We start from the raw sequence: 20,657 nt of genomic DNA on the forward strand, positions 1-20,657 counted from the left end.
CTGCAGTCAGTCACTATACAAATTCCTTTTTGTTAGCCCTCAGCCCTGTAAGCTCTGTTGTGTTTGTGATAACTGAGTAACAGTAGAGTGCATATAACTATTTATGTAGAAATCCTAATCACAGTCCTGTCAAATGGAAAGGTGCATCTGTTTGTGTGTGTGTTTGTAGGTGAATGATTTTGAGGCCATTCCCACTCACTCCATTTCACATTTCCATCCTTTATTACTGCTGGTGATGTCACTCACATTTAAAGATACCTTTGGACAGTTCTCAAATGTGTAAGCTTTGTAGTGCATCTGATAAATGCAGTAAACTAGTTAGATAGGAGTTCTAATCTCAGTCCTAGCAAATGTAAAGGTATGTTTGTTTGTGTGAAAGTGTCTGTAGTTATAGAGACTTGATTCTGAGGCCATTGGCACTTACTACACTTCTCGTTCCCCTCCTTTATCACTGCTGCTGATGTCACTCACCTTTAAAGATACATGTGGACAGCTATCAAATGTGCAAGCATTGTGGCACATTTGATAAATGCATAATGCCATAGTGCAGTAAACTAGTTGGGTAGGGGTTTGAATCTCATTTCTGTCAAGTGTGGTTGGGTTGTTAACATTGTAATCCATATCCATTAGGGGTTGGCTACCATGAGTCCATTGTACAACGCCCACTTTTGCGGTAGCTGTGGACACTCTTCAGTCCTATATGTTTGTCATGTGATATTACTACAGAACACTATGGAGTCCAAAACAAGATATGTGGCCCTTGTAGTCCTGTGATACAATTGCACACTCAGGAATCATAGGCAAACACACTCATCTATTCATTAATCCCTATGTCACTAAGTGGTCTGCAAACTGGCTCACAATGGATCTCACAGTGTGAAAGTAGTGGACTCCATGTCAGACTGCAAAACAGTCATGAGTTCTGTCAGACTTCCAAAGTCATGTGTGGAGTACCACAGGTTATTGTCCTGTGTCCAATCTTGTGTGTGGCTCTGATATCAAGCCAAACAGGAATGAACTGTGGTTAACAATATTTGCAGACACTTGTTAATTGGGGGGGTCTGTTTACATCCCCAGATTATGTTAACATCCTGCATAAAGTTGCCACTGAAACCTCCAACTGCTGTCAGAACACTGGCCTTAGTCTCAATGTAAAGAAATGTGTTCCAACCCCTAATGAATCAATGTGTTGTCCACAAATGACCACATTGGTGGTAGTCCAATGGAGACAGATGTCCTTATAGGAGGTCTGTGAACACAGCTTGACAGCAACCTCTCTTCTGACCACCACACTGCCACTGTGGGCAGAAAGTCCTTCCATGCGGCACATTGCATAACTATGGGTGTGTCATCCAGGAATGAAGAGGTCGATGCCTCCCTCTACTCCCTGCTCATTAGGCCAATCACCAGGTGTCCAATGGCCCATTTGCCATGTAACTCAGTAGGCACCTTCAACAACTGTGTAGGCTGCAAGTGTACCTGACATGTACGACCCTAGGCATGAAACAACTGTCTGATATGGAAAGAGCCCAAAACCTCCAAGTGTTCCTGGTCACGTCTTGGCTACTTACATGCAATCCCTGCTTGACTGACAATGTCATGTCTGCCCAGCTGTGTTACAAATGCCACAGCTATGAAACCACAATCTGTATGCACCACATGCCATGGATACCTCAACCACATTACCACATTCAACAGAACATGCTTGGGGACAGGTCCATAACCCAGACACTGGCCACGTTATGTGATATATGTTACATACATGTCAAACAATGCACCTCACTGGCCCTCTTCAAGAGATATTCAGATGAGTGGATGGTGAATATAACTGTCACCTTGGGAATTACTCAAGTGGCAGTAGTTGATAGATGGCATGCTGACAAATGTCAGGTGCCATGATACCAGTGTACTCACATGCCCTACTCTTCTCATATCTCCATGGACATTAACCTGGTACACACCCAGGGACACCTGCACCAATGGACCTCAGTACTGACAAATATGTCTGTGTGCATTACTGAGTATAACAGTGTTTGTGAGTTTGTAAACTTGTAGCTGAAATATTTTGAAGACCTTCTCACCTACTATACCCCCCATTGTTATACTTAGAAAGGGCTGCTGCTGTATTGCACTGTAAAGGTACTTTGTGACACCCTTCACCCTATGGGCTACCTTGAGCTTGCAGTACCAGAATAACACTGTTCTACCAATAAGTAGATAGGTGTGGTTTACCCTTTGAGTTCTGGCATATGTTAGTATGTGTGTGTGCGTATGTATTTGCAAGTGTGTGTGAGTGTGCATATTTGTAGGAGGTAGCATTCTGAAGCCCCATTCTCCAAATACACTGCACATTGCCATACATTGCAAGGGATGGTGATGTTGCTTACCTTAGGAAAGCCATGAAACAATCTTCACCCTACTAGCTCTGTGGCATGTGTGATAAATGCATATCAGTGTAATAGCAATAATTAAATAGGTAGGCAAATGTTTGAATCTTATTCCTGGTAAATGTGTGATTGTGGGTTTGTCATAGCATTATCATGGGTATGAGTGAGTACTATATCCAATGTGGGTGGGATGCTGGATGTAATATTTTTATACCATGTTACCCACAGTCCACTGTGTGAGGACTGCTGTCAGCATCGACCATACAGGTAACTGATGACACTCTTCAGCCCAATAAGGCATTCGCTGTATGCCAAAACTCTGTAACAGTATGGACTGAATGACGAGATAGGCAGGGCTGCTAACCGCAGGTGTGGAAAATGTGTGTATGGCTGCATCTGTGTTGGTCATTGTGTATATTTCTGTAGCTGATAGTATTTCCTGGCCATTATCACCTGGGGCATCTCCCATTGCTATACTGTGCAAGGCCAATGGATGTTGTTCACCTTAGAGGAACTTTGGAGCACACTTCACCCTACTTTCTCCGTGGCATGTGTAATAAATGAAGAGCAATTTAATAGCAAGAACTAGGTAGGTAGTGGTTCTAATTTCAGTTGTGCCATGTTTGTGTGTGTGAGAGATCAATATTTTGACTGTGTGTGTTTGAGTGACAAATGTGGCCATGGTTTACAGTTTTGCACCATTGTACTCTCAGCACATGTGCTGTCCTACGTCCACATGGCTGATGCCTAACTCCCGCCACATGCTGTAGCACAGACATCCCACAGTCGACGATTGCCACCATCTCACCCAACCATCTATCTATGACCTAAGCATAATAACAGAGGGCATCTCCAAGATAAAGGATGTTGTCACACACAGCATGAAGAGTTGCATTTGTGACCCTGAGAATATGGTTATTGTTAAATTTGACATGTGCCTCCATGACAGTCCAAAACATGTGTCTGGTAACACCTCCTGTGGCACTTGTGGTAGGGCCATGATGGGCAGCAGTCCATCTATGAGCACCCCTGTCCATCCACATGTGTGGAATCTGCCTGTTCTCTGGCTATGGAAGGTGTATACACACTATATAGTTCTGTTAGATTTACACAACAAATGTGTATCATACTCATACTCACAGGTAGCATATGGATATGTACAATATCCCTATAGCTGGCCTAGCAGTGGCACAGTCAGTAGTGTTTGACAGACACTCCAGTGTTTGTGATATATGAGCTGTCCTTTCCTGGGGTGAATTAAGGTCCTGATCTATGTTCTATGCCACAGCAGAGAGAGGCAGATGCTATGGCTTTAGGTGCTGTTTAGCAGGACATCATTACAGCAAGTCTTGCTCAGACATAAATCTTTCAGAATCCTATTTCCCATTTTTAGAAAACACATACTACATTCACTTTTATATGCTGACTTGTTTTGCATACCTTTTTTATTATTTCACACTGCACTGGGTTGTATCAGAAGGTTGCTCCACGTCTTTTTGTTTCTCAACATGGAGTACTGGTAGACAGATGTTTGGAATAGGTGTCTGCATGCCCTTTGTAGGTAATGCTCTTGACCATGTGATGGTCTGTGCATCAACTAGTGTTCCCCACTTGCTAATTGCATGTAGAACAGCTGGGTAGTTCTTCAATATCCGTCATGTCAACACACTCCTATAACTGAGTACTTAATGTGGGCATTGTCCCTTTGCCTTGACTGTGAGGAACACATCCAGAAGGTGTATGGATACTGAGTGTTACACACAGCAGGTGGGAATAACTCTTACAGCAAGACTTGTGGAGACAGGCCATCTAAATGGTGGAGGATGTTACTTAATGTGAGTATTGCTGTTATATGGTGTGAATACTGCTAGTTTTATGGGCTTTGTTTTAACATGCTCCTTTTGCATGGATGTCAGTTTGACAAAGTAATGTGTCTGCATAGCTCTGAACTGTAGGTCTATCCAAATAATAGCCAGAGGTTCGCCTGCTATGTCTGGTGTGTTACCCAGACAGGTGTTATCCTTGGCAACTCAGTGGCATACTCTGGTCATTGCTGCCAGTAAATGGCAACATCCATTTGTGTTTCTGACTTCATATCACCCAGAATAGAGATGTTGCAATCAACCCTATAACACCAGCCACGTTCTCAGTGTATAACAGCAATATTTCAAATATGGCCCTGTGTTTGGACCTCTGTCCTCCACTTATTTGACAGGCTTTGTGCAGTTGTCATGCAGTAGAAGATTGATAGCTATGCTCTATCAAGATTTAATGCTGACATTCCTGCTAGCATCCCAGTGATGTTGTGAAATAAGGCACATTTAAGTGAGGTAGGTGCCATACATATGAGTGCAAATACTGAATAGCATGTAGAACTCTGTACAGTCAATAGATGGATCTGTGGAATAGTAGGACATGCCATAGAATCAGTATGTTAGAACATGTGAGACATATTAGTTATTACATGGACAAATGTTTTACAGCTGTTACTTTTCATACGTTTCACCATGGGGACTGTAGTGGGTTACAATGTACTTTTCTGGAAAAGGTCTGTTTCCTAGTTTGATCAAACACGTAGAACCACTGTTATGTGAAGAATCAATTTACATTGTTTCATTTGATACTGTATCCCTTAGGTGGTTAACTGAGGAGTGTAATTGGAGGCTGATTAAGAACATATGCAATTAAGTGTCAATTGCCTCCTGTATTTAAGTCAAATAAATATGTATTGTAATGTTGTAATACTTGACGGCAAAACACATTAAAACATTTGTGTGTATTGATGGCTGGTTGTCTGTTATTTTACCATCTTCAGTCATTTTAGTTATATTGCTAAGAAGTCAGTGTATGTCTGGCCACTATGTATATCTGATCCTGAATTTGTAGCACTGTCCTGTGTTCTTATTAGTTGTACTGTGTAGGGGGGGCTGCACATGTCAGTGGCATGGGTCCCTTTGTATCATTACCAATGTGTTTGTATGTCCATAGACTGGTCTCCCAATATCATCTGACATGTTCCAGAATTGTACTAAGGTGCTCTTGGCTCTGACAATGCTGCAAGTTATTAACAACTAAATCATTACTGATTCCACAGTCTTCCTTCCCTATGATAAACTGACTGCACTGCATGCTATGGTTTGAAAACATCATAAAATAGTATATCTCAGATGACTTTGTAGTTGTATGCGTTGACTATTGTGTATAGGTTCCTGGGTGTGAGGGCTGTGTATTTTGTTGCAGGTCAGGTGTATATTATTTTCTTTACACAACATGCCTATATGTGCTGTCATTACAGTAGCAAGGGGTGTTAGTCTATTGTATGGGACACATGTATACATGGGTGGTTGTACATGTGATATGCACTCAAACATCCATTGTACACCAGTTACACTACCATGGAGACAAATATAATATACCAGACAATTGACTATTAAAATAGTACTAATTAGTTACCTTTCCTGTAACTAGTCTAGTCCAGATACAGATTCTCTGTATCCAGGACTGTATGTTAGCTTCTGAGTGTTGCCTGAGTCTGCTCCTCAATTTGTCACTTAGATATGCTAGTTATCTTCTATTCTAAGCTTTCAATAGCTTATTACTTTAGCACTTTACTAGACATCTTGTAGCAAGTATTTTAGCACACAAAAGTGTTAACAGCATTATGTGTTCAGGAAACAGCTCCACTAATTGTTATTAATGGCCTCCCCTGCAGGCATGTCTACAGGTCAGTTCCCTGTGCTTTCACCTATTAACCTGCTAAACATGTTCATCTTCAGACAATGTAGCAACTGCCTCATGTACACTGACAACCCTCACCTCTTACCTCTCTACACTCAGACTTGCAAGAGATGCAGCTATATATCAAAATTGGAAGCCACACACTCTCCAGCCTAGACAAGAATAGTTGGTCAAGAGGAGACGGTCAACACTTGCACCACACTACATGGAAAACATAGCCCTCCAGAACATACACCAGCACTGCCTTCATATAGAAACCCAAATCACATGCCCACCTTTGCAGAGGCTCTCAGTAAAAAGCTGCACAAACAGCAGAGACCCCCAAGGCAGACATGCACTCCTCCACCAGCACACAACACTAATCAAAAGACACATATGTCTCCTAAACAGTGTGTCAGTCAACCAAAGTGCCCAAGGAAAAACAGCATGGCCAAAACAGTAGGCATAGTTGACTTGATAGTGAGGAACAGTGATGTCCCACTCACTAGGCTGAAAAAGGAAAAAGTCAGGCACCAGGATCTGCCACATAACTCACACACTGAGGTCCCACAACAGGTACAGATATGACTCTATCATTGTACATGTGGATGTGCATGACCTGAGACATACCTCTATGGGCTATATGGAAACAGACATGAAGGAGCTCTCCGACTATGTAGCCCAGGCGGGTATGACCCTAGCCCTGAGCAGCATCCTACCATCACCTAGAATGATACCATAGTACAAGCTAATAATGATTAATTTTAACAATTGGCTACATTTCTGCTATCATTTTAAGGGGTTCCACTATCTGTGTGCCTGGGATAGCATGTTTGACAGACCATGATCCTTTGCCAGAGATGGCCTGCATCTGTCACCCCTGGGCTTCCAGATACTGGCCAAAGCTCTTGCTGTCCCTATAGTGTGTTTTTAGGTAGTGTTCCAAAGGACCACAGTACCACTGTAACAGCTACAAACAAATTTAATCTGAGGATCATGCTGCTCAACACTAGAGGTCTACATTTCAAAATGCACTTGCTCAAAGCACTCTTTAAAATGGAGAACATCGGCATTTGTGCTGTAACAGAAAACTGGTTCTAGGCAGCAGACAGCACACCTGCACTACCAGGCTATCACTCATTCCACACCTGTTAGGCCCGGATCTTGGAACAAAGCTGCAAAGGTGGTGGTGTTTCAATATTCATAATGGATGCACACACCTGCAGACTGTTAGCACAACATAACGCATCTGAAATACTTCAGGTGCAGCTAATATTGGGTAAGACAGCAATACAGGACATATCCTTCTGTAGGTCCACAAACATGGCCCAAGACTCACACTCCCCATTCCTAAGCACCCTGGGGAATATTAGGTTCCAACCTAACACCCTCATACTAGCTGACATCAACTACCCCACCATTAGCTGGAAAAACTACTCATGTACCGATACACTTGGCCAATGCTTTCTGGAATTCATTAATTCAAATGGCCAATGCTTTCTGGAATTATTAATTCCAATGTCCGGGACATGCTTGTTCTTACTCCCACTAGAGGTAGCAACATCCTTGACCTACTAGAGGTAGCAACATCCTTGACCTGGCCATTACTAACATGGGTGAACGTTGCTCTACACCAATAGTCAACTCCTCCCTAGTTAGATACTAACAGAAACTAATCATCTTGGAAATCTACATCCCTCCTACCACACCACAAAGGTAATCACCATGAAATCTTCTCCAAGGATAACTTTGTGCACCTACAAACACAGGTGGCTAACTGCATGACACCCATGCAGATGGGGACTAGTTGCATGACCACAGAATCTTACACCAATGCACTGTACAAACACATACACAGATCTCAACATACACAATACAACCAAGATGCTCTACTCAGAAAAAAGGAAGCCAATCTGGTGGTCCCTTGCCATAAACAAACTCTACAACAGAAGGAGAAAACTGATGTGGAATAAGGTGAAGTCCCAAGACTGGACATACTCCCTTATCAGCCTCAACCAAAGGTTGAGATCTCTCATCAAGTCCTGTAAAGGTAGCTATGAAAACATGATTGCAGCAGATAGTGAAGACAACCACAAGGCTTTCAATAGTAATATATAGAATCTCCACAGCACAGTAGCACAACCCTCAGATTGTGTATGCTTCTATCTGTTAATGTGGTTCTTTCATTTGGCTTTCGGACATTAACTATAAAATGCACTAAGGTGATAATTCTGTCAATATATGTTAGCAAGAACAGTGTTACTACAACAACCTTCGTAGCTGATGCACTCACATTATTTGGCTATGTCTCTATTGTCATGTCTTTGTCTGGCTTGTTCCACATTCATTTCACTAAAGGGTTGTGTGCATACCTATCCACTGCCAGGCTGTTTGAAGACTGTCCAGACGTCTGGCCCATACTTTGTTTCTGTTCCACAGTTTATTTGCATTTCTCTGGGTAACACTGTTATGATGCAAGGATTTATGTCAGTGAAGACTGGCATACATGTCAATTCCCATCCTCATATCATTCAGACAGTTCTGCTGATACAGTCCCTGTTGCTGTACACCTGTACAGTTATGACAGCAATATTCTGATTCTGTCCATATATGTGGCCCAATTCCCACCCTTTATACAGCCTTTGTTCATTAGTCTTGCACTAAGAGGTTGATATGTATGATTCTGAGGTATGTCTGCACTGCATGTTATAGGACTACATATATATATATATATATATATATATATATATATATATATATATATATATATATGTACATGCATAGGTTCATAGATAGATACTAGGCTATTGGCCCTAGGGCCTATATAAGCCTAGCCAATAAGATTCCCTGGCTTTCGCCACCCAAGACAAATAATTTCCTGTGCCTCTCTCGAGCAGACACACAGAAGTGAATCACGTGGTGGATTTCCTATTTACCATCCAAATGTCAATATTTATCTTAAAGAATGCTAATGAGGAGTTCTGTTTCACATAAATGGGTAGTTTGTTCCAGAGTATGGGAAGTGTTATGGACAGTAATCTATCCCTCCAGCATGTTCTGTCTGTTGTGGTGATAAGGTTTAGCTCCCTGGAGCATGTGTTTTGGAGGGACTGGGATTTCTTTACATATAGCATGTCCAACAGCTCTGAGTTTGACATGGCTTTGCAATGTTAGGCAGAGATCAGCTCTGAGTAGGCGATATGCAATGTATTAAAGCTGGTGTATTTTGAAACAGTTTGCATAGGGCATCTGTTTGAGGCTGGTGATCCTCTTTGTGAGGTAATTTTGTGAACTCTCCAGTTGTTGTAGATGTCTTGTGAGGTACATACCAAACAGGCAGTTGTACTGTATAATAGGTCTAATGAAGGATGAGTAGAGAGGAACAATGATCTCCTTTTTTCTGAATGAGACACCTGTTGTGATGTGATGTGCTACATAGAAGGATTTCTTGAGTACTGTGGCAATGTGGTTATCAAAGGAGAGACTACTATCTACCTGTGTACCTAGGTCTCTTATCACACCTTCAATGTTAAGTGTTCTTGAAGCTATGTGGTAGTTCATGGAAACAGAGCTTTACCCAAAAGGGATGACATTACATTATTTGGCATTGAGTTTGAGGCCATCACTTTGACACCAGGCATCTGTCTCAGTGAGGCCCTTTCGTAGACTGTCCACATCTTTACAGGATTCAATAATGGCTCCCAGTTTGCAGTTGTCTGTGAACTTTGGTAGCCACAGACCCTCTGTGTAAGCCTGAACTTCAGAGAAGTAGATGCCAAACAGGAGAGGAACAAGGACTGAACCCTGTTGTACTCCACTTGTCATTCGTCTGGAGTCAGATTTGGAGTCTGCTACTTTCACAGTGTGGGTTCTGTCTGTAAGCCAATTGGAAACCCATGTCGAGACATAGGTATTTATGCCTAGTTTAGCGGGTTTATCTGTAATTCCAGAGTGGGGGATGCTGTCAAAAGCCTTGGCAAGGTCTAGGTAGGCTGCGTGAACCACCTTGGCCTTGTCCTTGACTCCGGTGACTGCTTCAAAGAAGTCAATCAAGTTTAGGTAACATGATGTATCCTTCACAAACCCAAACTGGGTGGGGTCCAAAGTTTGCAGGTTACCTATGTCATTGTTTATAAGTTCCAAGGTGATACGCTCCATGGCCTTGCAGATCAGGCTTCTCAATTTGATGGGGCAATGGTGCCCAGCATCAGTGGTGGCTCCCCCCTTGTGGAATGGGATAACCATCACTGTGTGCCATTCAGTAGGCACAAAGCCTGAAATGAGGCTATGGCTGAACATGGTATTTGGGTGGGGTGCCAGTTCATTCTGTAGTTTGTGCTGAACACAGCCTGGGATGTTGTCTGGTCTCATGGATGCTGCATTCTTTCTTTGGAGAGTGTGTTTTTACCTGTGCAGCCATGATTACAGGGGCTTTACATTCATCCAGCATTGCGATGGGCCCTTTAGTGGGTGAGAAGGGGATAAAGTTAGCACTGAACCTATCTGCCAGGATGTTGGCAATATCAGTTGGTTCTATATATTTACTGCCATTGTTTTGTAACTCAGAGCAGATCTGAGTGTTGCCATTAAGATTCTTGACAAAGCTATATAATGCTTTGTGTTTGTCTTTAGAATCAGTTGCAATTTTGTTTTTGTAACTAGCTTTGGTAGATTTTATGAGTGATCTCAGCTTCTTACTGAGGCTGATAAGGGAGTTCTTACAATCATGGGAGTTTACTCCTTTTTTGCAACAGTTTCTTCCTTGTGTAGTACAGTTTCTTTATGCAGGGGACAACCAGATTGGCTTCTTTTATTGGGAGGAGAACATCTTGGTTCTGTTTTGGATGGCACAATCCATGCACTTGTGTATCTGTTAAAACAGTGCATTGGTTTAATATTTAGCAGTCATACATCTATTTTCTGTCTGCATGGGTGTCATGAAGTTAGCCACCTCTGTCTTAAGAAGCATGACATTGGCATTGGAGAAGTTCTTTATGGTGGTTCCCTTAATGGGTGTGTGGGCGGTAAATATATATATATATATATATATATATACAGGTTCATAGGTGTGTACTAGGCTAATGGGCCTGGAGACTTTACAAGCCTAGCCCACAGGATTACCCTGGCATCATGCCACCTGAACATAGTTCCTCATGCCTTTGTCGAGTAGAGCCACTGGAGTGATCCCCTTGGTGAATTTTCTATTTCCCATCCACTCATCCAGATTTCTGTTGAAAAGGGCCAGTGAGGTGCTCTGCTTGACATGTATGGGAAGCCTGTTCCAAAGCATGGGCAGTCTCTGGGTTATGAACCTGTCCCTACAGCATGTTCTGTTGATTTTGGTATTGAGGTTGAGGTGTCTGAAGTGTGTGGTGCGGAGGTATTGGGATTTCTTTAGATATAGCATTTCTACCAGAGCTGGGTCACACATGGCTTTGTAAGTCAAGCGGAGAGCACCTCTATGTAGGCGATATGAGATAGAGAATTATTGTAGTTTTTTGAGTCTGTCCATATAGGACAAGTGTTTAAAGTGTGGGATCCTCTTTGTGAGGTAGTTTTGTGGCCTCTCCGGTTGTTGCAGGTGTCTAGTGAGGTGCATGCCAAATGAGGCATTGTACTCGATGATTGCCCTAATGAGGGAAGAGTAGAGGGAGACAATGACCTCTTTCTTCCTGGATGCAAAACCCTTAGTAATGCGATGTGCCACATAGAAGGATTTTCTGACCACAGTGGCAATGTGGTGGTCAAAAGAGAAGTTGCTGTCAGCCTGTGTTCCAAGATATCTTATAAAGTCTTCTGTGTTCAGTGGACTACCATCAATGTGGTAATTCAAGGGAATTGAGTTTTTCCCAAGGGGGGTGATGACACATTTTTTGGCATTGAGCTTAAGGCCATGGTTCTGACACCAGTTATTGGTCTCGTTGAGGCCTTTATGTAGGATGCCAACATCACTTGGGAAGTTATTGATAGCTCCTAACTTGTAATCATCTCTGAACATTGTCAGCCACAGTCCCTTTGTGTTGGCCTGGACTTCAGAGAAGTAGATACCAAACAGGAGAAGACCCAGGACCAAACCCTGTGGGACTCCACTCATGACTGGTTGGCAGTCTGACTTGGAGTTAGCTACTTTCACACTGTGAGTTCTATCTGTGAGCCAGTTTGCAACCCACCTAGTGATATAGGGGTTGATGCCTAGCTTAGTGAGTTTTTCTATGATTTCTGATTGGGGAATGTTATCAAAGGCCTTGGCCAAATCAAGGTGGGCTGTATGAACCACCTTGCCTTCATCCACAGCTCTGGTGACTAACTCAAAAAAGTTGACCAAGTTGAACAGGCATGATCTACCCTTCACAAAATCAAACTGTGTAGGATTCAGACTTTGGAGATACCCTATATACTTGTTTATGAGGTCCATGATGATGCATTCCATAGCTTTGCATATCAGACTCATCAGGCTAATGGGACGATAGTTCCCAGGGTCTGGAGTCACTCCTCCTTTTTGGAGAGGGATGACTGTAACAGTGCGCCATTTAGTTGGGATAATGCCTGAGCTAAGGCTGTGATTGAACAGGGCACATAGGTAAGGTGCTACTTCACTCTGTAGTTCATGTAGAGCAGAGCCATGGATATTGTCAGGTCCCATAGAAGCTGTATTTCTGGCCTTGGACAGTGCTGATTTAACCTGTGCAGCAGTAGTACTGGGTGCCTGGCAATCTACTGGTATTCTAATTGGTCCTTTGGGGGGGGTAAAGTTAGCACTAAATCTGTTGGCCAGTATATATTGGCAATATCTGTTGGCTTGGTATAGAAGATACCATTGTGCAGTAGCTCAGAATAAATCTGGGTATTGATGTGGAGATTCTTTACACAACTATATAAGGCCTTGTGGTTGTCTTTACTATCTGCTGCAATTGTGTTTTCATAGCTGGCATTAGAGGATTTGATGAGGGATCTCAACCTTTTGCTGAGGCTGATACGGGTGTTTTTCCAGTCTTGGGACTTCACCTTATTCCACATCAGTTTCCTCCTCCTGTTATAGAGTTTGTTTAATGGCAGGGCAGGAGATCATCTTGGTCTATTGGGTATGGCAAGATCCATGCATTTGTGTTGCATTGGTGTATGATTTGGTGGTCATGCAACTATTCTCCATTTGCATGGGTGCCGTGAAGTTAGCCATCTCAATTTTTAGGAGCCCAAAGTTAGCTTTGGAGAAGTTTTTCATGGTGGTTACCTTTGTGTGGGTGGTGGGAGGGATGTGGATTTTCAAGGTGATTAGTTTGTGTTCAAATCTAACCAGGGAGGAATTCACTACTGGTGTAGAGCAACAGTCACCCATGTTAGTAATGACCAAGTTAAGGATGTTGCTACAGGACATTGGAATTTATGAATTCCAGAAAGAGATGGCAAGTGTATTGGTACATGAGTAGCTTCCCAGTTAATGGAGGGGTAGGTGAAGTCACCCAGTATTAGAGTATTAATTTGGACCCTAATATTCTCCAGAATGCTTAGAAATATGGAGTGTGTGTCTTGGGACATGTTTGGGGACCTGTAGCAAGCTACAGCCTGAATTGCTGTCTTACCCAATGTTAGCTGCACTGGAGGTATCTCAGATGCTTTATGTTGTGCTACCAGTCTGGAGATGTGCCCATCCTTTATGAATATGGAAATGGCACCACCTTTGGTGCTTTGGTCCAAATTCTGGGGCCGAAAGGTGTGGAGTGAGTTATAGCCTGGTTGTTCAGGGAAATGTTGATGTTCTCCATTTTAAGGAGTGATTCAAGTGAGTGCATTTTGAGATTTAGACTTTTAACGTCAAGCAGCATGCCTCTCAGATTGCATTTGTTTGGAACACTGCCTCAAAAAGGCACTATAGGGGTGGCAAGAGCCTTGGCCAGTATCCAGAAGCCCAGGGTTGACAGATGTAGGCCATCTCTGGCAAAGCATCAAGGTCTGTCACTCATGTCATCCCAGTCAGACAGATACTGTATCCCCTTAGAATGACTATATACATATGTATATATATATATATATATATATATATATATATATATACATATACATATATATATATATATATATATATATATATATATATATATATATATAATGTGTGTGTGTCGCTATGTTTCCATAAATTTGTTTCGTGTGTGTGTGTGTGTGTGTGTGTGTGTGTGTGTGTGTGTGTGTGTGTGTGTAGATATATATATATATATATATATATATATATATATATATATATATATATATATACATATGTGTGTGTGTGTGTGTGATTATGAAGATAAATAAAACTATACATATAATATATATATATATATATATATATAGAGAGAGAGATAGATAGATATAGGTTTGTTTGTGTTTTTCGGCTTTTCCAGGTTAGGGCTCGCCACAGCGGAACTCCAGTCCGCTAATGATTGGAAGTGGATTTTTATATACCGGGTTACCAGCCCTGATGCACATCCTTCATCAAAGGCACGCCCCATTCACATATGCATCCACACAGAAGACGCTCTAGCTGAGAATCGAATGGGACGTCTTGCTATGAGGCAACAACACTACCGCAGCACCACTACTAGATAGATATAGGTAATATATCAAATTATGAGATAGATATGTATAGATATATATGTATATGTTTATATATAGATATGTTTATATGTCTATATACAACACATGAATATTTCCACAGAGCTTTCTCACTGTTGTTGTATGCCTCTTTTGCATGATATGTTTGAAAAAGCAAGAGCAATTCATGCAGCTCAGATGGTGCAGTGGTATGTTCTCTTACTGTCATGCATAGGGTCCTGGGTTTAAGTCGTAAAACTGGCATTTTTCCCAGTAATGTTAAATAACCAGACTGCATCATGTATTGGGAAACACATCATAATATTCTACCACTTGAATGGCTTAGTGGTTAAGTGCTTTGAATATGGTGTATGGTTTCCTGGGTTAAAGAGGTGGGACTGACAGTTTTATTCCCATTAATGTTAAATAACCAGACAACATGATATGTTTGGAAAAGCATTTAAAATTCTATATCTTGTATGGCTTACAGGTTAATTGCTTTGACTATGGTGTATGGGTTCAAGACTCAGGACTGATGTTTATTTTCCATTAATGTTCAATATCCAGAGTGCATGATATGTTAGGAAAAATATCAACCACTCTACATCTCAAATGGCTTAGTGGTTACGTATTTTCACTATGATGTATGGGGTCTTTGTTCTAGAACTGCTTCTTTTGTTGCTACACTTTACATTTTATTGCAGAGGGGAAATAAAATGAAAAAAAATGTGTTTTGATTATTTTATTAGGGGTATGGACATTGCTTCATGCACCATTATTTTTGTTGGGGGTTGTGTGAACATTTGTTTGGGGATTTGCATTACCTTGTACTCGTACACATTCTGGGGAAAGCATATAATGATGGGGGAATAAATAAGGACAGATTTTAAATATTGAACTTACATATTTGGTAAAGTATCATGTGTGCTTTACTGTTTTACTATATTTTATCCACAGACACCAACAGCAATGTCTGTGGACACACACTGTTGCTGCTGTTGACATCCATGCAGGGGGCTTGTATATTGTGAGAGCTCTGCTCCTTGACACACCCCTGCTCTCATGCACAGATCCATGTCCATGTAAGAGCTCAGCAGTGCGCCTTCATTAATATTCAGGTTGCACTGCTGTTCTACACACACACAAACCACTCTGGGTCAGAATAATGCTATTCTGATACAGAGCTTCATGAATCCAGGGGACTGATTTCTGTCAATCATCTCATATCAAGCAGAGAGATACTGGATCTCCTGAGAATGACACAAAACACGTAAGCCAATCAATCATCTGCTGATAGTACCACAGCATCATTCTGGGTGATGGCAGTATACTGCTCAGGGCTACTGTCACACCTGCCTGGACCACATAATCAGAGAGTTCAACCATGTCTCCTGTCATGTAGTCCAGGGAGGTGTGCCGCAGGTCATGCACACCCACATGGATACAGAGTGATACTCATAGTTGTTGTGGAGTGCCATGACTGGTTGTGTCATGTGTTAGATGCTGGCATGTGATATATATTTGGCTGTTACCTGCTCCATACTGAACCTAGTGAGTGGGATATGTGCATGCCTCAGTAGTCAGTTACCCATGATCACTGTATTGTGCAAGATGGTTAGCCTTAGTAGTTTTTGTTGAGGGGCACACTGTGTAGGTTAAATATGTGTCCCTTGGCATGTGGTGGTTTCTGAGTGAGTGTCTATCTTGCTGGTCTGTGCTGTTTGGGTAAATGTCCATTGAGTACCTCTGTGAAGGTGGGTGTGTGACTTTTCACTGTATGTCATGGCTGTCAAAGTGGGTGTCATGTTGAGCTATGTGTTCCACATGGTATGGTGCAGGTATTGATCTTATCCTCTTGACCTTCTAGTCCAGTCTTTGCTGGAGAGTGCATATGTCCACATTGGGTGATATACGAGCAACTCCCACAGGCCTCATTGTTTGGAGTTTAGAGGGCAGGGTTGTCTATGTACATGAGGTAATTGCAACAGTGCCTCAGAATGGACACGTGCACCAGGGTAAATAGCACAGAAAATTGCCCTGCAATCATGCCGGGAGGGGTGGACATAACTAGTAAGTACTGGGGCTACTTCTGTGATGAATGAGTACTGCTGGCAGCTCCCAGCTGTGCCACACTTATTGATACATTAATCTGATGAAGTGCCAAACCATAATGCCATTTGAAGTGCAAGACAGAAAGAACTAGTATGATGTAAGGGTGAAACAGAAGGCAGACTTACTGCCATCTGTAACACTTTACCTCAGCTGTGGAGTTATCAGCAGGTTTGGCCATGTGAAAGTGCAGTTAGCTTTGTAGTGTATGCAATGACTGCAAAACCCTATAGTAAGCATAACTAGATAGGCAGGAGTTCTAATCCCAATACTGATAAGTGAGTGTGTGTGTGAGAATCATGTAGTGTGTGGGTTATAACATTTTGATTTGTGTACCACCCTGTAATTGTCCCATCACCCTACTTTACTAGGCCTGCTGATGTCATTCACCTTAGAAGTTACTTGGGATGAGGAGAATTCATGTAAGCTCTGTGGTGCATCTGATAACTGTGTAACACTGTCATAGAAATACCTAGACAGGTAGGGATTCTATTCTCAGTACTGGCAAATGTGTGTGTGTGTGTTCCTTTGGCCAAAGATCATATCCTGTTTGGCTGATCGCAGTTTGATTGGTGTACCATCCATGCCTGTTTACCACCTCCCGATGGCATTACCTTATATAGCATGGTAATGGCATCTGCCTCACATATTTATTTATTATTTATTTATTTATTTGCAGTTGGTTTACCAGGATAGTCCATTGGGCCAAGATGAACCCGTTTTCAATGGAGTCCTGGGGAGAAAAGCTCCATTAACAAGGTTATATAGTTATACAAATATAATAAAAGATTAGCAATCAAGTTATCAATACAATACAATTACACTGTTAGAGCAATCAAGTTATCAATACAATACAATTACACTGTTAGAGCATAACACTGGTGTTGACTGTTACAGATGGTACTTTCTATAGAAGTGATTCAGTTTGCATTTTGTACAGAGTTAAAATACAGTATTTACAGAATTGTACAAATTACAGCTTGTAGATGGTACATACTATAAAGTGAGTCATATTGCAGTAATTGAAGAATTTTACAGAATTACTGTTTGAGGATATAGAATCATTGTGCAGGTCATTCCAGTCCTCTATGCATATGTCTATGTGATATCCAGATGTTTAGGTTAATAGGTTCATAGGTGTGTACTAAGCTAATGACCCTGGAGCCTTTACAAGCCTAGTCAGAGGATTACTCTGGCTGTGTGCCACCTGACATTATTTCCCAGTGCCTCTGTGGAGTAGGGGCACTGCAGTGATCACTGGGATGATTTCTCTATTTCCCATCCATTCATCAACAATTCACTTGAAGAGGGCCAGTGAGGTGTTCTGTTTGACATATATGGGATGTCTAGTCCATAGCATGGGCAGTCTCTGGGTTATGCACCAGTCCCTCTGGCATGTTCTGTTGATTGTGTTAATGAGGTTGAGGTCTCTGAAGCATGTGGAGTGGAAGGATTGGGATATCTTTGGATATAACATTTCTAACAGATCTGGGTCAGACATGGCTTTGTAGGGCAAGCAGAGATTGCCTGTAAGTAGGCGATATGAGACAGAGAATAGTTGGAGTGTTTTGAGTCTGTCAATGTAGGACAACTGTTTAAGGCCTAGCATCATCTTTGTGATGTATGTTTGCAGCCTCTGCAGTTGTTGCAGGTGTCCACTGAGGTACATGCCAAATGGGGCATTATAACTGATGATTGGCCTAAAGAGGGAAGGGTTGGGGGAGAAAATGACCCCCTACTTCCTGGATGTAAAACCATTAGTAATCAGATGTTCCACATAGGACTGTCTTCCCACAGTGGCAATGTGGTGGTCAAAGAGGTTGCTGTCAACCTGTGTTCACAGATCTCTTATAATGCCTTCTGTGTTCAGGGGACTACCATTAATGTGGTGATTTATGGGAATTGAGTTGTACACAAAGGGGATGCTGACACATATTTGGCCATTGAGCTTCAGGCCATGCTTCTGACAGCATATGTTGGTCTCAGTGAGGCCTTTCTGCTGGATGTCAACATCACTCGGGTAGTTAATAATGGCTCCCAACATGGAAACTTTGTCAACCAGAGTACCCTTGTCATGGCCTGCACTTCAGAGAAGTAGATACCAAACAGGAGAGGACTCAGGAATGAACACTGTGGGACCCCACTCGTGACTGGTCACCAGTCTAACTTGGAGTCAGCTACTTGCTCACTGTGTGTCTATCTGTGAGCCAGTTTGCAACCCACCTAGTGATATAGGGGTTGATGCCTACCTTAGTGGGTTTTCTATGATTCCAGAGTGGGGAATGGTATCAAAGGCCATGGACCAATCAATGTAGGCTTGACATCATCCACAGTTCTGGTGACTGACTCAAAGAAGTTGACCATTTTGAGCAGGCATGATCTACCCTCCACAAAACTAAACTGTGTGGGATCCAGAATTTGGAGATCTGCCGTATCCTTGTTAGCAGGTCCATGAGAATGTGTTCCATAGCTTTGCATATCAGACTCATCAGGCTAATGGAGTGATAGTTCCCTGGGTCTGTAGTCACTCCTACTTTGTGGAGAAGGATGACTGTAGCAGTGTGCCATTGGGTAGGGATAAAGCCTGAGGTGAAACTGTGATTGAACAAGGCACACAGGTGTGGTGCCAGGTCACTCTGTAGTTCATGTAGAACATAGTCAGGAATATTCTCAGGTCCCATAGAAGATGTATTCCTTGCCTTGGACAATGCTATTTTAAACTGTGCAGCAGTAATACTGGGTGTCTGGCAATCTACTGGTATTGTGGTTGGTCCTTTGGGGGGTGAGAGGGGTCAAGTTGGCACTGAATCTGTTCGCCAGTATATTGGCAATATCTGTTGGCTCGGTATAGGAGGTAACATTGTGCAGTAGCTCAGAGCACATCTAGGTATTGGCGTGGAGGTTATTCACATAACTATTGAAGGGCTTGTGTTTGTCTTTCCTATCTGCTGCAATGCAGTTTTTATAGCCAGCTTTAGATGATTTGATGAGTGATCTCAACCTTTTGTTGAAGCTGATAAGGGAGTTGTTCTAGTCTTGAGACTTCACCTTTTTCTGCATCAGTTTATTTGTTCCATTGTCAAGTTTGCATATGGCAGGGGACCACCACATCAGCTTCCTGTTTTGGAGGACAGCGTCTTGGTTCTATTGGTCATGGCGAGATCCATGCATATGTGTTTGTGTTCATACAGTGCATTGGTGTATTATCTGGTGGTCATGCAACTATTCTCCATTTGCATGGGTGCCATGAACTTAGCCTCCTCTGTTTTTAGGAGCTCAAGGTTAGTTTTGGATGTGTTAGTCATGGTGGTTACCTTTGCAGGGTGGGGGGGTTGGGGATGCAGGGATGTTGATTCCTAAGGTGATTAGTTTGTGGCTGGATCCACACCTCAGTATTTTTACGTGTGGACCCAACAAGGTCATGTATGTCACCACATACATCAGGGAGAGTTGCATCCACCACCCTGAGTATTTGTGTATGAGAGGTGTTGCTTGTGCACATACCCATTGGTATTGTGGCTGTGAGATCGATCCCTAGTCTCATTACACCATAACACATTTTCACACCTGCCTTTGGGAGACATAATGTGCTGTCTTGCAATTTGTATCCACCCCTGGCTGTTTTTGGTGTGTGGATATGCTTCCATCTTCTGATCCTACTCCATAGGCCAGACATATGCAGAATATGAAAGGGTGTTCTCACAGGTAGTACAGAAGACCAGTACTAGCAAGGGGTTCCTGCATATCCCTCAGTGTTGGTGTATGTCCCCTGGCAACCTCCGTGGGCAGGTCTTGATGTGTTGTTATCATTTTTGGAGGGACATCAGGTTCTTGTCAACAGCATTATTGTCCCGTATTCACTCCACCTTTTGACAA

The sequence above is a fragment of the Protopterus annectens genome, chromosome 5.part1 (assembly GCF_019279795.1).
Source record: "Protopterus annectens isolate FY-2018-M chromosome 5.part1, PAN1.0, whole genome shotgun sequence".
NCBI lineage: Eukaryota > Metazoa > Chordata > Ceratodontiformes > Protopteridae > Protopterus > Protopterus annectens.